At 41.0% G+C, this 16,927-nt stretch overlaps 1 pseudogene; it reads right to left on the bottom strand.

The window, feature by feature from the left end:
- Positions 1-5,560: 5,560 nt before the first annotated feature.
- LOC129666498 (selenide, water dikinase 2-like) lies at positions 5,561-6,904 on the bottom strand (annotated as a pseudogene).
- Between the last annotated feature and the right edge of the window lie 10,023 nt (positions 6,905-16,927).

The raw sequence follows: 16,927 nt of genomic DNA, 5'->3' as shown, positions 1-16,927 counted from the left end.
TTCTGTATCCATTCCTCAACTGAGGGACATCTGGTTTGTTTTTATGTTCTAGCTATTATGAATAAAGCTGCTACAAACATGGTTGAGCAAATGTCCTTGTGTATTTGACCATTTTTTCGATATATGCCTAGGAGTGGTATAGCTGGATTTTGAGTAATCACTATTCCTAATTGTCTGAGTAAGCACCAGATTGAGTTCCAAAGTGGTTGTACAAGTTTACATTCCCACCAGCAATGTAGGAGGGTTCCCCTTTCTCCACAACCTTCCCAGCATGTGTTGTCCCATGAGTTTTAAATCTTAGCCATTCTGATGGGTGTAAGGTGAAATCTCACTTTTGATTTGCATCTCCCTGATGGCTAAGGACGTTGAACATTTCTTTAAGTGTTTTTCTGCCATTCTAAAATCCTCTAAAGAGAGTTCTCTGTTCAACTCCGTGCCCCAATTTTTAATTGAATTACTTGATTTTTTGCTTTTTAACTTCTTGAGTTCTTTATAGATACTGGATAAGAGGGCCTCTGAAATACTCTCCCTAGCAGTGTATCAAAGCAGATACTAAGACTCATAACCAAACCTTTGGGAGTGTGCAGGGAATCATATGAAAGAAGGGGGAGTTAGTAAGACCTGGAGAGGGCAGGAGCTCAACAAAGATCAAATATATCAGGGAATAGAGGTCTTTCATGAGACCGTTTCTCCAACCAAGGACCATGTATGGTTATAACCTAGAACCCCTGCCTAGATATAGCCCATGGTAGCTCAGTATCCAAGTGGGTTCTATAGTAAGGGGAACAGGGACTATTTCTGATATGAACTCAATGGTGAGCTCTTCAACACCCCCCCCAAGGAAGGAGCAGCCTTGGTAGGCCACAGAAGAGGACATTGCAGCCAGTTCTGAAGAGACCTGATAAGCTAGGGACAGATGGAAGGGGAGGAGGTCCTCCTCTATCAGTGGACTTGGAAAGGGGCAGGGAGGAGATGAGGGAGGGAGGGTGGCATTGGGAGGGAATGAGGGAGGGGGCTACGACTGGGATAGAAAGTAAATAACTTGTGTTTAATATAAAAACAAAAATAAAAAATGACCCCCTCAAAAAAAAAATCATGGTAATCTCCTTAGATGCCAAAAAAGTATTTGACCAAATCCAATACCTGTTCATGTTTAAAGTTATGGAGAGATTAGGGATACAAGGCACATACCTAAACATAATAAAAGAAATATAGAGCAAGCCTATAGAAAACATCAAAATAAGTGGAGAGAAACTTAAATCAATCAATAAGAAGTCAGGGACAAAGTAAAGCTGCCCAATCTTTCCCTATCTCTTCAACATATTACGTGAAATACTAGCTGGGGCAATAAGGCAACTAAAGGAGATCCAAAGGATAAAAATCAGAAAGGAAGAAGTAACAGTATTACTATTTGCAGATGATATAATAGTATATAAGAGTGACCATAAAAATTCCACCTGAGAGCTCTTTCAGCTGATAAACAGCTTCAGAATAGTGGCTGGACTATTAAGTAAAAAAAAAAAAAAAAAAAATCAGAATCATATGAAAGAAGGGGAATTTGATGTGGAAAGGATAGGAACTCCACAAGGACCAAACATATCTGGGCACAGGGTCTTTTCTGAGGTGGACACTCAACCAAAGACCATGAGTAGATATAACTTAAAACTTCTGCTTGGATGTGACCTGTGATAGCTCAGTAACCAATTGGTTTCCTATAGTAAGAGGAACAAGGACTATTTCTAACAGGAACTCAATGGCAGGCTCTTTGACCTCCCCACCTCCCAAGGGAGGAGCAGTACTGTTAGGCCACAGAGGAGGACTTTGCAGCCAGTCCTGAAGATACCTGAAAAAACAGTCCTATGAAAGGGGAGGAGGTCCTCTCCTATCAGTGGACTTGGAAAGGGGCAGGAAGGAGATGAAGGAGGGAGGGTGGGATTGGGGAGGGAATGATGGAGCGGGATAGAGTTGGGATACAGAGTTAACAAAATGTAACTAATAAGAAAATAAAATTAAAAAAATATTTTAAAAAAGAAAAAAAAATATGAACAGAGGAATTCAAGATCAGAAAAGAAAATAGAGTGATATACTAAATAGAAACAAAATATCTGTAACTCTGAACTTGACTTTCTGTGGCTTCAAATTTTAAAATACTTACATATACAGATCTAGATGTGGAGAATAATCTCTCTGTAGAAAAATTCTCCATTTCACATTAGATTAAATAAAATCCATTGTTTTCTTTCTTTTCTGCTTGTAGAATAACTTGAGAATGTGCTAGAATTCAATAAGGTAAACAAAAACTCTATTAAATAGCTTGGGCTCTACTCTTCCAGTACTGGAGAGATGAGTCTTTGTTCCTCTCCCACACTGAAATCAGGATGCCTTTCAAAATTCTGACCAAAATCCCAATAGTCTCTCAGAACAGACCGCTTTTTGGATATCTCATCTGTAGGGCACAGGTTGTCAAGAGCTCCCTCTCTACAGGCCAGGTTTCTTAACCATGATTGCGTGTCCAATATGATATCCTTGAGTACCTCGTCTTTTTCTGCCTATTTGCAATGAATATATTTTACATGAATTTTTTCCTGTGCTTTATGCCTCATGAGAATTCAGGCAAACAGGTAAGCAGTGTTTCCTGTTATCTAAAGATGGACACATAAACGTCAAATATTCTCATGTTTGACATAAAGAATCTGATTGCTCTTTTTTATTATTATTAATTACAGTTTATTCATTTTGTATCCCCCCATAAGCCCCTCCCTCCTCTCCTCCCGACCACAGACTTCCTCCCCTTTCTGCATGCATGACCCTCCCCAAGTCCACTGATAGGGGAGGTCTTCCTCTCCGTCTTTCTGAACTTAGACTATCAGCTCTCATCAGAAGTGGCTGCATTGTCATCTTCTGTGGCCTGGTAGGGCTTCTCCCCCCCTTAGGGGGAGGTGATCAAAGAGCAGGCCAATCAGATTATGTCAGAGGCAGTCCCTCTTCCCATTACTATGTAACCCACTTGGACACTGAACTGCCATGGGCTACATCTGTGCAGGGGTTCTAGGTTATCTCTATGAATAGTCCTTGGTTGGAGTAGGAGTCTCTGCGAAGTTCCCTGTGTTGAAATTTTCTTGTTCTGTTGCTCTCCTTGTGGAGTTCCTGTCCTCTCCAGCTCTTGCTATTTCCCACTTCTTACATAAAATTCCATTCACTCTGCCTGACAGTTGGCCATCAGGCTCAGCATCTGCTTTGATAGTCTACAGGGCAGATTCTTTCAGAGGCCCTCTGTGGCAGGTTCCTAGGTTGTTTCCTGTTTTCTTCTTGTTCTGAAGTCCATCCTCTTTGCCTTTCAGGATGGAGATTGAAAATTTTAGTTACGGTCCTCTCTTTTGCTTAGTTTGTTTAGATGTACCAATTTTAGTGGGTTTATCCTATGTTGTATGTTTATATGAGTGAGTATATACCGTGTGTGTCTTTTTGCTTCTAGGACAACTCACTCAGGATGATCCTTTCCAGGTCCCACCATTTACCTGCAAATTTCAAGATTTCCTTATTTTTCATTGCTGAGTAATACTCCATTGTATAGATGTACCACAGTTTCTGCATCCATTCTTCAGTTGAGGGGCATTTGGGCTGTTTCCAACTTCTGGCTATTATGAATAAAGTGGCTACAAATATGGCTGAGCAAATGTCCTTTTTGTGTACTTGATCCTCTTTTGGATATATGCCTAGGAGTGGTATAGCTGGGTCTTGAGGAAGTGCTATTCCTAGTTGTCTGAGAAAGCCCCAGATTGAGTTCCAGAGTGATTGTACAAGATTACATTCCCACCAGCAGTAGAGAAGGGTTCCCCTTTCTCCACAACCTCTCCAGCATGAGTTGTCACTTGAGTTTTTGATCTTGGCCATTCTGATGGGTGTAAGGTGAAATCTCAGGGTTGTTTTGATTTGCATTTCCCTAATGGCTAATGAGGTTGAACATTTCTTTAAATGCTTCTCTGCCATTCAATATTTCTCTACAGAGAGTTCTCTGTTTAGCTCCATTCCCCATTTTTTAAGTGGATTAGTTGGTTTGCTGCTTTTCAGCTTCTTTAGTTCTTTATGTATACTGGATAAAAGTCCTCTGTCAGATAAAGGGTTGGTGAAGATTCTTTCCCAATCTGTAGGCAGTCGCTTTCTTTATTTCTTCCCTGACCCAGCTGTCATTTAATAACAAATTGTTCAGTTTCCATGTGTGCTTAGGCTTTTTGCTATTTCTGTTGTTGTTGAAGTCCAGCTTTATTCCATGATAATCAGACAGGATACAAGGGATTATTTCAATCTTCTTGTACCTGTTGAGGCTTGCTTTGTGACCAACTATATAGTCTATTTTGGAGAAGGTTCCATGAGGTGCTGAGAAGAAGGTAAATTCTTTTGTGTTTGGGTGGAAACTTCTGTAAATGTCTGTGAGGTCCATTTGATTCATGACCTCTCTCAGAGACATTGTTTCTTTGTTTAATTTCTGTTTTGTTGACCTGTCCTTTGTTGAGACTGGGGTGTTGAAGTCTCCCACTATTAATGTGTGGGGATCTATATGTGGTTTAAATTTTATCAATGTTTCTTTAAGAAATGTGGGTGCTCTTGTATTTGGGACATAGATGTTCAGGTTTGTGATGGAATTACTGGTGGAATTTTCTTTTGATGAGTTTGAAGTGTCCTTCCCCATCTCTTTTTATTACTTTTGGTTGAAAGTCTATTTTATCAGATATTAGAATGGCTACTCCTGCTTGCTTCTTGGGTCCATTTGCTTGGAAAGTCGTCTTCCAACCCTTTACCCTCAGGTAATGTCTATATAGTGCCTTACGTGTGTTTCTTGTATGCAACATATTGCTGGGTTTTGTTTACGTATCCATTGTGTTAATCTGTGTCTTTTTTTTTTTTTTCCAATGAAGTCCCTTTTATTTAGTTAGCTGTAAGAAATTGTCTTTATTAATTGAATCTCCGGGAATTCGGTATATGATTTAGTATCTTAATGCCCACCAACATCTGGCTCTGAGGGTTAGTCAGCCTCTCCCACTCCTTTGGAGTTAGAGGGAGAGACGCCATCAGCAGAGACCAAATCAGGTGGCTGTCCTCTTCCTTTCCTAGTTGGACAAGTTGCTCAACTCTTGTCCAGGACAGGAAGAGGGGCGGTTTCTCTGAAAAATTAATAACGAATTTGACAATGAATCAGTAAGAGTTCTAAAAATTTAGACTTATCAATACGTTGGTCCAAATAATTTCTTTTCATGTTGCAGTTTACTTTTTCCATGTGTAAGCTTAATAATCACACTTCCCTGTGCAGAAATGAATCATCTCAGTGCAAAGAAAAATTCCTCCAACTGGAATAGCCTCATCTCGCTTTGGGGAAAGGGTCCCTGCTCTGCCTCCATTCAACAGAGGGAACAAACCCCCCCTCCCCATGTGACTTCTGACGGGCCTAGCAAGGGCACCTGCCCAGGGCAGGCAGCCTTTGCAAAGGTCTTAAAATCAAGCCCGGTCAACAGTCTGTGAGCTCGTGGATCGGCTCTGAGTTTGAAATGACTTCTGCTCCGTTTCATGAACTAGGCTCAGAGGCTGCGTTGGAATTTTCAGGAGTGGGAGCAGTGGCAGCGGCGGCTCCCCAAGGTAGAACTTCAATAACCCGAGGCCTGTCGATAATGCGGGCTGTGCGGTTTCCCTTCTCCATCTAGATCTAGATGCCAACGATCTAGGCTTGGTGACCCTCTCTGTATTTGGAAGATTTGATCTCTGAACAGAAGCGGGCCGCTTGTTCTCTCGGCAGACAGATCAGTAGTCCCCCGGAGGTCTCCGCTGACGTTCCCTGGAGGAGGCCGAAGCGCCCGCTGGCTTTGCTGATGGCAGCCATCTTGGCAATGATTGGCAGATTGTGGATGACAAAAGACACTTCATTTTTCTGTTGTTTTGCGAGGTTCTGAGAGTGTCCTAAGATGCCGAAGCCCGTGATGTCTGTCGCCTCGTGGGCGTTAAAGGTGTGCATCAGGCTGGCGGCAGTTCGGTTCAGGGTGGCCATATTGAACATAGCTTCCTGATAGGCCAACTCGACTTCCTCCCTGGAGACCACTATCTTGATTTTGCTCCATTTCTCGGGATTCTCCAGCCACTGGTGGGCATTGGCGGCGACCTGGGTCCCCAAGGGTTTGGTCAACAGCAGCACATCCCACACCACCGCACTGTCGGGAATGATGAACTCGTTCTGCTGACACACCACAGTGGCCACCCCACCGATGATGATCCAAGGGTTGACCACGGTCTGTCCGCCCGTCACCGCGGTCGCGGAAGCCTTTGATCATGAGCGGCATCACCTTCTCGTGCTCCTTCTCGCTCATGCTCTGGCTGACGCTCAGCAGAATCGGCATGTTGTCGCACTCCGTGATGCCCATGGCGTAGAGGTCGCTGAGCACGTTGGCACAGGCGATGCGCCCCATCATGTAGGGGTCCTCCACCAGGGGGTAGAAGAAGTCGGTGGTCTGCACCAGCGACAGGCCGCCGTGCCTCAGGGGGATGACTCACGAGTCCATCCGGATGCTCAGCTACAAGAAGGCCGAGCCGGGGCCGGGCGGGTGGCCAGGCCCGCGTCCTGCACTGCCTCCTCCTGCCCTCCGAGCAGACCCGGGGCCAGCGGGGGCTGCAGCGCAGGCCGCGTCAGTCCCTCCAGGAGTTTGAGCAGCGTCTCCTGGGGGACCTTGCAGCTTCAGCCCTTCATGCCTGAGAAGCTCGTCAGCTGCCAGCTTGGGCTGAAGCCCAGGGCCTGGGGATCGAACGGCCGGTAGTTGGAGAAACTTGGGCCCGCCGACCAGCCCACCTGTCCGAAGGAGCCCTCCGCGGCCACCAGCGTCACCATGACCTTCCCGCTGGCCCCCGACGCCGCTTCCGCCATAGCGCCGCCCGTGGGGGATGCCTGGCCGACCGGAGAGCCCCGGTACCTGCGGGAGAGCAAGCCTGCCTCGGCGGGCAAGGGTCCCCGGGTGGATGGTGCACGCTTTCATAGTCTCTGTTGAAAAGTCAGGTGTGATTCTAATGGGTTTGCCGTTATATGTTACTTGGCCTTTTTCCCTTGCAGCTTTTAGTATTTTTTCTTTATTCTGTATACTTACTGTTTTGATTATTATGTGGCAGAAAGATTTTCTTTTCTGGTCAAATTTGTTGGGTGTTCTGTAGGCCTCATGTATCCTTATTGGCTTCTCCTTTAACTTGGGGAAATTTTCTTCAATGATTTTGTTGAAAATATTTTCTGGGCCTTGGAGAAGGGAGTCTTCTTTTTCCTCTATACCTATTATTCTTAGGTTTTGTCTTTTCATATTGTCTTGTATTCCTTGGATGGTCTGTGTCAGGAATTTTTTGGAGTTAACATTTTCTTTGACAGATACATTGATTTCTCCCATTGTATCTTCTACACCTGAGATTCTTTCTTCCATCTCTTGCAGTCTGTTTGTTATGCTTACCTCTGTAGTTCCTGTTTTCTTCCCTACATTTTTCCTCTCCATTATTTCCTCCATTTGTGAGTTCTTTAATTTTTCTAGTTCTATCTTCAGGTCTTGAGTTGTTTTGTTTACTTCCTTCACCTGTCTGATTATACTTTCTTGTTTTTCTTTTAGTTCCTTCAACTCTGTTTCTTTTATTTCATTCAGTGCTTTAAGCATTTCCTTTCTAAAGGCCACAAACTCTTTGGCTGTAACTTCCTCTATTTCTTTACGGATGGCAATATTCTGTTTGAGTTTATCTTCCTCTATGTCTTTACGTATCTTATTTATTTCCTCTGTTATCATCTTCATGAACATAGTTGTTAGGTCTTGGATTTCAGTTATGCTGGGGTGTCCAGGGTTACTTGTCCCTGGGTAACTGGGTTCTGGAAATGAGATATTGCTCTGTCTTTTGTTGCTTGAGCTTTTACGCTGGCCTCTACCCATTGTGCTATCTTAGGTGTTTGGGGTTATTTTCTGGTGGTTCCTGGGGATCCTGTGGTGGAGAGAATCCCCTTTGCAGAAAGCTGTTTTTTTCCTGAAGGAAGTCCTCTCAGCTTTTTGGGTATGTTCCCTGGATGGCTGGTGTTTTTTCATTGCTGCTGCTCACCTCAGGGATAGAGACCTGAGTGGTAACTGTGGTCTTTGTTAGTCAAGAGGGTTCTCCTCTCACCCAGGGAAGTCCTGAAGACAGCTGCCCTGTTTCTGGGTTTCTTGCTGCAAATTTAATGATCAACTGTTGTGACCCAGTTGGACATCTGGGGAGCAGCAACTGTTGTGCCTGTGTCTGGCGGCTCGGCCCCACCAGTCTGCAAGACTTTTTCCAGGGAAGGACTGGGTGATTTAAGTCAGTACACTTTCCTTCCTTCCCTGATGATTCTCTGGAGACAGGGATTCCCAGTCTCTTTTTTTTGCCCTGGGGTGCACCGTTCAGTCCCCGCCAGCTAGCTGGAGCATAGAAACTGCCTGTGTCTGCCTTCCTGGCCTTTGGGAGCCTGGGCGTCGGACTAAACTGGGTAATTTTCCTGAGACCTTTTCGGGGTGGGGGTGTTGGCTGAGTGCTCTGAGAACAGACCAGCCATTTCCCTCCCTGTGTGTTTGCACCAGACAGTGAAACTCAGTCTTTGGTGCCCTGGTGCCCACAGTTCTATCTGAGGCGGTGAATCGGGCGCACAGGCAGGGCTCTGTACCGGTGCCTGGGTCCCCGGCTCTGGCTCTGGGCTGGCTCCTGGGGTGCCCGCGGAATCCAAGTCTTTTCCAGGGGATGTCTGGGTGACCTAGGGTCGGTCCCAATCGTTTCCTGTACGATGGGGTTATCTCTCGACTGAAAATTCCAGTCTCTGATAGTGTGGTGTGCACGGTTCAGTCTGGGACCGTGATCAGAGACACTGGCTTGTGGCTCTGGGCTGGGGCTGGCGGCCAAGCATCTGGTGGAACCGGGATCTCTTCCATGGTTTAGCAGGGTGAGTTAAAAGCTGATTGAATCCCCCACCATGGGGTATCCTCTCATCTGGGAAACACAATCGTCTGTGTTTTATGACTGCGAGTTCTGATTGCTGGTCACTGTGCCAATCCTGCCATGCTGCTGGTCAGAATAAGAGTCCTCCCAGCGCTGCCATTTTGCCCCGCCCCCCATCATGCCCCAATTGCTCTTTTTAAAGAGAGATTCTTTTCTCTGTATTGATAATTTGCAAATCTGTCATAAAGTTAATTTAACAGGACCCCCAATACTCTACACCACCACACTTTTCTGGCCTTCCTGCTTGAAATATTTCTTGTCTTTTGTAATGTAACACAGTGGTAGACAGCATTTCTAGCACACGCAAGATCCCTGGATCAACCCTTGCACTGAAAATAAAACTCATGATGTTATTGTTTGAGAACATGTATAAACCTTCATAGTCCAAGTTATCTGGTAGGTGATGTTATGTCACCAGAAACTGGCTTGCATTGTTCTCAGCAAGAAACTTATTTACTAAAAAAAAAAAAAAAAATCAGAAGCCTTTTATTCAAAAAAAAAAATAAGGGGGCTGAAAAAGAAATTAGGGAAACAACACCCTTCTATGTAGCTACAATTAACATAACCAAGTACCTTGGTGCGACTCTAACCAAGCAAGTTAAGGTCCTGTATGAAAAAAACTTCAAGTCTCAGAAGAAATAAATTGAAGAAGATACCAGAAGATGGAAAGATATCTGATGCCTACAGATTGGTAATATTAACATCGTGAAAATGGCTGTCCTACCAAAAGTAATCTACAGATTCAATTCAATACCCATCAAAATACCAGCATAATTCTTTACAGACCTTGAATGAACAAATCTCAAATTCACAGGGAAAAATAAAAACAAAGAATAGCTAAAACAACCCTGTACAACAAAAGATCTTGTGGAGGTGTCTCCATTCATGATCTCAAGCTGTAGTATAGAGCAACAGTAATAAAAGCAGAATGGTACTGGCATAGAAAGACAATGGTGGATCTATAGAAATAAATCGAAGATCCAGAAGTAAATCCATATGCTGACAAACATTGAATTTTGCCAAAGAAAACAAAACCATACAATGGAAAAAAGATAACATCTTTAACTAATGGTGCTATTCTAATTGGATGTCCAAATGTAGAAAAATGCAAAAATATTCATATTTCTCATCTTGCACAAAACTAAAGTTCAAGTGGATCAGAGACCTCAACATAAAACCAGACACACTAAATCTGTTAGAAGAAAAATTGGGAAAGAGCTTTGAAGCCATTGGTACAGGAGACAACTTCCTGAACAGAACACCAATAGCACAGGCTCTAAGATCAGCAATCAATAAATGGGACCCCCTGAAAGTGAAAAGTTTTTGTAAAGCAAAGGACTCTCTCAACAGAACAAAACAACAGCCTACAAACTAGGAACAGTTCCACACCAACCCTAGATCTTACAGAGGGCTAATACAGAATATATAAAGAACTCAAGACATTAAACACCAACAAATCAAGTATTCGAACAGGAAAAAAAATGATTTATAGAGCTAAACAGAATTTTCAACAGAAGAATACTGAGGTCCTCTTCCTCTTCCCTCTGATCCTAGTCTATCAGGTCTCATGAGGAGTAGCTGTATTGTCTTCTTCTGTGGCCTGGTAAGTCTGCTTCCCTCTCAGGGGGAGGTGATCAAAGAGCAGGGCAATCAGTTCATTTCAGAGAGAGACCCTGTCTCCATTACTATGATGTTCACTTGGACACTGAACTGCCATAGGCTACCTCTGTGTGGGGGTTCCAGGCCATCTCCATGAGTGGTCCTTGGCTGAAGTATGAGTTTCAGAAAAGACCTCTGTGTCCAGATTTTTGGATCTGTTGTTGTGGTGCTCCTATCCTCTCCAGGTCTTACTATCTCCCACTTCTTTCATAAGATTCCCTGCACTCTGCCCAAAGTTTGGTTATGATTCTCAACATTTGCCTTGATACCCTGCAGGGTAGAGCCTTTCCGAGGCCCTCTGTGGTAGGCTTCTGTCCTGTTCCCTGTTTTCTTCCTCTTCTGATGTACATCCAGAATATGGAAACAACCTAGATGTACCTCAACAAAGAAAAGGATACAGAAAATATGGTACATTTACACAATGGAATACTCAGAAGTTAAAAAAGATGGAAATCATCAAATTTGCAGGCAAATGGTGGGAACTAGAAAAGATCATCCTGATTTACATGACCCAGAAGTAGAAAGACACACATAGTATATACTCATTTATACATGTGTATTAGTCATATAATATAGGATAAACATACTAATATCTATAGTCCTAAAGAAACTAAACAAGGAGGACCCATGTAAGATGCTTAATCCTCATTAAAAAGGGCAAACAGGATAGACACTGGAAGGGGTTGAAGAAAAAGAACAGGATGGGAGCCTACCATAGATGTTCTCTGAATGACTCCCCCTACCAGAGATGGAAGTTGATACTGAGACTCGCAGCCAAACTTTGGGCATAGCACTGGGAGTCATATGGAAGAGTGAGGGTACAGAAGGACCTGGAAGGGACAGGATTTCCACAAGGAGACTAACAAAGCCAATAATTCTGGACCAAGGATGGTCTGTGGAGTCTAATGGCACCAAACACTGACCATGTATAGAGAGGGTCTAGGCCTCCTGCTCAGATGTAGCAGATAAACAACTTAGTCTCCATGCGGGTCCCCTAGAAAGGAGAGCAGGGTCTTTCTCTGACACGGTTGCCTGCTTCTTGATCACTTTTTCCTGGTTGGGTGGCCTTGCCAGGCCACAGTGGAAGAGAATGCATCCAGTCCTGATGATACTTGGTAGGCTGGGTTCATTGTTAGGGGATTAGAATTCTCCCTTCTGAGGACTAGGGGAAGGGGAGGGGGTTCAAGAGGGAGGGAAATTGGGACTGAGATAACATGAGGGAGGAGCCTATGATTTGGATGTAAAGTAAATAAATTTAAAAATTTAAAAATAATTTTATACCTATTTCTGGAGTATATAGTATGAAAATATGAGAGCAGTTCAATAGAAAATCCAATCATTATATATTGTATATATACATATATATGTAATTTTTCCTGAATGTTGTATACTAGTTGTAACTTTTGAAATAAGTGACATCAAATTTCCATATGATCAAACAATATTCTTATAAGAAATATTGACATACCAATGAATAAATCAAACATTTACATAGATGAAGATGGATGTGAACTCAAGTGCATGGATTATTAGATAAAAGAATATTTCAAAAATAAAATAAAGTAAATAACAAATATTTAAAACATTTAAAATATGGAAAACATTAGAAGCTGTTCAACCCTTTTTATGTAAACTCTAGTCATCCTTTTCATATCAGTTAACAAACTGTTTAGTATCTTATATTTTATTCATGAAATATTAGTTTCGGACTTTTATATTTTGGGGATTTGCAATTATAATCCTGTTTCCTTCTTCCTCTTTCTCCTTACAACTCTTAAGATGAACATATTTTAATTTTCTGTCTCATATTCATCACTTATTTTTCCTCAATTGTTGAATATATTTTCTATACATTCTCAAAGATATAAGTACCTCATGCTCAGTCCTTATGCTTCCTGTTCGTAAGACTGTCCACTTGGTATTGGACAATCAAAATATTAGCTCTTCTCTAGGAATGGCCATTTTTACCATCCTAAGCATTTCTTAGATGTCTGTATTTCTTTGTCTTGGGTTGAGTCTCCAAGAAGTTTATCCCTTCCATGTTAGGTATTTTCCTTTAAGTATTTGTTAGTCAGCCATGCTCATGAGACATCTTGTGCAGCCTCTCAGAATTTTCTAGGAGGTTGGATCTTAGGAAAACTTTCTGTTACTCTGGTTCTTACCATCTTTTGGTCTTCTCTTTCTTCCTCAAAGATCTCTGATCCTTATGTGCAGTAATAAAGTTGCAGATACACCATTTGGGACTAGACACCACATGTTCTCTACGTCTAGATCAATTGTGTTTTCTGTAATGGTCTCACTCTGTTTCAACAAGAAGTTTCAAAGGCTTGGGAAAGTATATGGAAGGGCAGTTGAAGCAGACTTACATAGCTAGGCTGTGATGAAGGATCTATATTAACTTTTGAAATGTGTCTTTGAACATTAAGCCTTGACTAGCATTCTTGCTAACTTCTTGCTTTTACTCATTGTCTGTGCATAAATATGCCATTCATCACTTATTTTTATCAATCCTAGAAATCACATTACTTAAAAATCAAGATACAGAACTAGAAACAAAATATATAAGTTGATTGAAATTATATATATGAAATAAATATATAAATTAACTACTTTGACATTATATGGATTTCAATAAATTTGAGGAGATTTCTTAGGGGAAGCATAACAAGTCTGTGGACAATATATTGTTTTTAATGAGAACTTATTATCCCCTTTAGTATTTCATTATGCTGAAAAACCTTGAAGAGGTAGCAAGGCATTTACTGTGTAATATATGCCTGTGGAATATATGCTAGCAAACTGAAGAGTTATTCTATCCCATTCAAATTATCCTCCAACAAATTTAAGTACCTTTAGTTTGAAAACCTGAATGAACTCAGGCAATTATGTTTGCACTTAACTCCACAGTTTTGACCCTTCTGACAACCAAAGGTAGAAAGGTCATGGATTTTGAAACTGCCTATGAAATTAGTGAACATCTTCTTAAAGTAAAATATTTAACTATCTGCATTTAAAAAATGTATTAGTTTGTAACAAAGTCTCATAAGGGGAAGACCTAGAATTGCTCTGTGTTGATGACTACCAGTAGGTAGATGTTTTTATTTTCTGCTTAGTTTATATTGAAAGTAGAATAAGTTAGACTTAGCAGATAGCAACCATATAGCTACACAGCATGTCTGGTTTAAAGTTGTGAGAGCTATATCAGTTCCTATGGGAGTTGCAATTTTCATATTCATAGAACCTTCTACATATTTCCAAATGTTTTGGGATTTTAAATCAATGTATTAGTGTCAATTTTAGCAAAATTCAGAGACATTTAATATGAAAAACTTTTTTTTCTTTGCAATAGACTTGCAAAAGCTCATTCAATATGGGCTATTAGTATTTCTATGTAGCTGAATCATTTTTGAATTGTAATTAAGGTTACAGCTGTAATAAAAATGATCAGTTTCATGTGATCTATTTAGTTCATATGAATGAGATAGTTTTTCAATGCAATTAAATACTATGGGGAAAATTATAGCTATGACTAAAATAATGAAGAATGATATAAAAACTAGTGGGTAAGAGAACATGAAGGCTTGAATGGCTGAAGAAAACTGAAATTCAGGAATGCATAATTATACAAGATGATCTTAGTTTTCATCAAATTGGAAATATATCAAAATATATTTATAAGCTTTAAATGTAAAACAAAATATATTAGAGTATATATTATTTTAAGAGGATATATTCAACTGGATATATTCATGCTGCTCAAATTTAAAACTTCTATTTTCTTACAAAATATAGAAAAGGTTTCCATGAATATCTGATGAGTCAGAATTTGGCTTAACATTCAGTATGAGAGTTTGAGAAATCATATTTTAGTAATAAAATCCCCAGATGTATCAAGATGCTATATTTGCAGAAACACTGCTTTTATAAATTTTTATTTAAAAGTATCTTGGTCAGTACTCAGATTCTTATTTTCAGTGGTATAAATGTTTTTCACCAAAAATTGTTTTGAAAATTAATAAAGGGGAGACTAAAATATGCATTTTTTATTGTTTATTATTATTAGTTACAGTTTATTAACTCTGTATCCCAGCTGTATCCTGCTCCCTTATTCCCTCCCAATCCCACCCTCCCTCCTTCAGCTTCTCCCTGCCCCTTTCCAAGTCCACTGATTGGGGAGGACCTCCTCACCTTTCGTCTGACCCTGTTTTATCAGGTATCTTCAGGGCTGGCTGCAAAGTCCTCCTCTGTGGCCTAGCAGGACTGCCCTCCCTTGGGGATTGGGGAGGTCAAAGAGCCTGCCATTGAGTTCCTGTCCGAGATAGTCCCTGTTCCCCTTACTATGGGAAACCAATTGGTTATTGAGCTACCACGAGCTTCGTCCGAGTAAAGGTTCTATCTAGGTTATATCCATACATGGTCCTTGGTTGAAGAAACAGTTTAAGAAAAAAAACCCCTGTGCCCAGATATATTTGGTTCATGTGGAGCTCCTATCCTTTCCCCATCATACTAACTCCCTTTCTGCCAAAGGTTTGGTTATGAGTCTTAGTATCTGTTTTGAAACGCTGCTTGGTAGGGTCTTTCAGAGGCCTTCTGCAATAGACTTCTGTCATACGTCCAATGCACATCTCATTTGTCTTTCTAAGTAAGGATTGATCATCTTACCTCATGTCTGCTTTCTTGTTTATCTTCTTTAGGTGTCTAGACTTCATTATGTTTATCATATCTTGTAGGTCTATATAAATAAGTATATACCATGTTTGTCTTTCTCCTTCTGGGATACTTCACTCAGAATGATCTTTTCTAGATCCCACCATTTCCCTGCAAATTTCATTATTTTCTCATTTTTGATTGCTGAGTAGTATTCCATTGTGTAAAAATACCACAATTTCTGTGTCCATTCCTCCGTTGATGGACATCTGGTTTGTATCCAGGTTCTGGCTATTACGAATAAAGCTGCTACAAACATGGTTGAGCAAATGTCCTTGTTGTGTACTTGAGCAAGTTTTGGGTATATACCTAGCAGTGGTATAGCTGGGTCTTGAGGAAGCACTATTCCTAATTGTCTGAGTAAGCGCCAGATTGATTTCCAAAGTGGTTATACCAGTTTACATTCCCACCAGCAGTGGAGGAGGGTTCCCCTTTCTCCATAAACTCTCCAACATGTGTTGTCACTTGAGTTTTTCATCGTGGCCATTCTGATGGGTATGAGGTGAAATCTCAGGGTCGTTTTGATTTGCATTTCCCTAATGGCTAAAGAGGTTGAGCATTTCTTTAAGTGTTTCTCTGCCATTCTATGTTCCTCTACAGAGAATTCTCTGTTTAGCTCTGTTCCCCATTTTTTAATTGGATTACTTGGTTTGTTGCTTTTTAGCTTCTTAATTCTTTATATATACTGGATATTAGCCCTCTGTCAGAGAAAGGGTTGGTGAAGATTCTTTCCCAATCTATAGGCAGTCGTTTTGTTTTGATGACTGTGTCTTCTGCTTTACAGAAGCTTTTCAGCTTCATGAGATCCCATTTATTGATTATTGCTCTTATAGCCTGGGTTGTTGGTGTTCTGATCAGGAAGTTGTCTCCTGTGCCAATGAGTTCTAGGTTGTTCCCCCCTTTTTTTCTAACCGATTTAGAGTATCTGGTTTAATGTTGAGGTCTTTGATCCACTTGGACTTTAGTTTTGTGCAGGGTGATATATATGGATCTGTTTTCATTTTTCAGCATGTAGATATCCAGTTGGACCAGCACTATTTGTTGAAGATGCTGTCTTTTTTCAATAGAATGGTTTTGGCTGCTTTGTCAAAAATCAAGTATTCACCTGTGTGTAGGTTTATTTCTTGGTCTTCTATTCGGTTCCATTGATTCTCCTTTCTGTTTCTATGCCAATACCATTCAGTTTTTATTACTATTGCTGTGTAGTACAGATTGAGGGTTAGGATTAGGGTTAGGGTTAGGGTTAGGGTTATGTTAGTTTTTCATATATTTCTGATACTAATCCTCTATTGGATGTGTAGTTGACAAAACATATTTTCCCATTCTGTAGTCTGTCACTTTGTCTTAATGTTATGTTCTTTACTATAAAGAAGGCTTTTCAGTTTCATGAAGATCCATTTGTTAATCATTGATCTTAGATCCTATACTAACAGATTGTGTTCAGAAAAAAATTTTTGTTTGCCAGTGAGTTCAATATTATTTCCTTCTTCTTCTTCTTCTTCTTCTTCTTCTTCTTCTTCTTCTTCTTCTTCTTCTTCTTCTTCTTCTTCTTCTT

This window comes from Psammomys obesus, unplaced genomic scaffold, assembly GCF_907164565.1.
Source record: "Psammomys obesus unplaced genomic scaffold, mPsaObe1.curated_primary_1811, whole genome shotgun sequence".
In the NCBI taxonomy this organism is placed as follows: Eukaryota; Metazoa; Chordata; class Mammalia; order Rodentia; family Muridae; genus Psammomys; species Psammomys obesus.
This window is presented reverse-complemented; position numbering and strand designations above follow the sequence as displayed.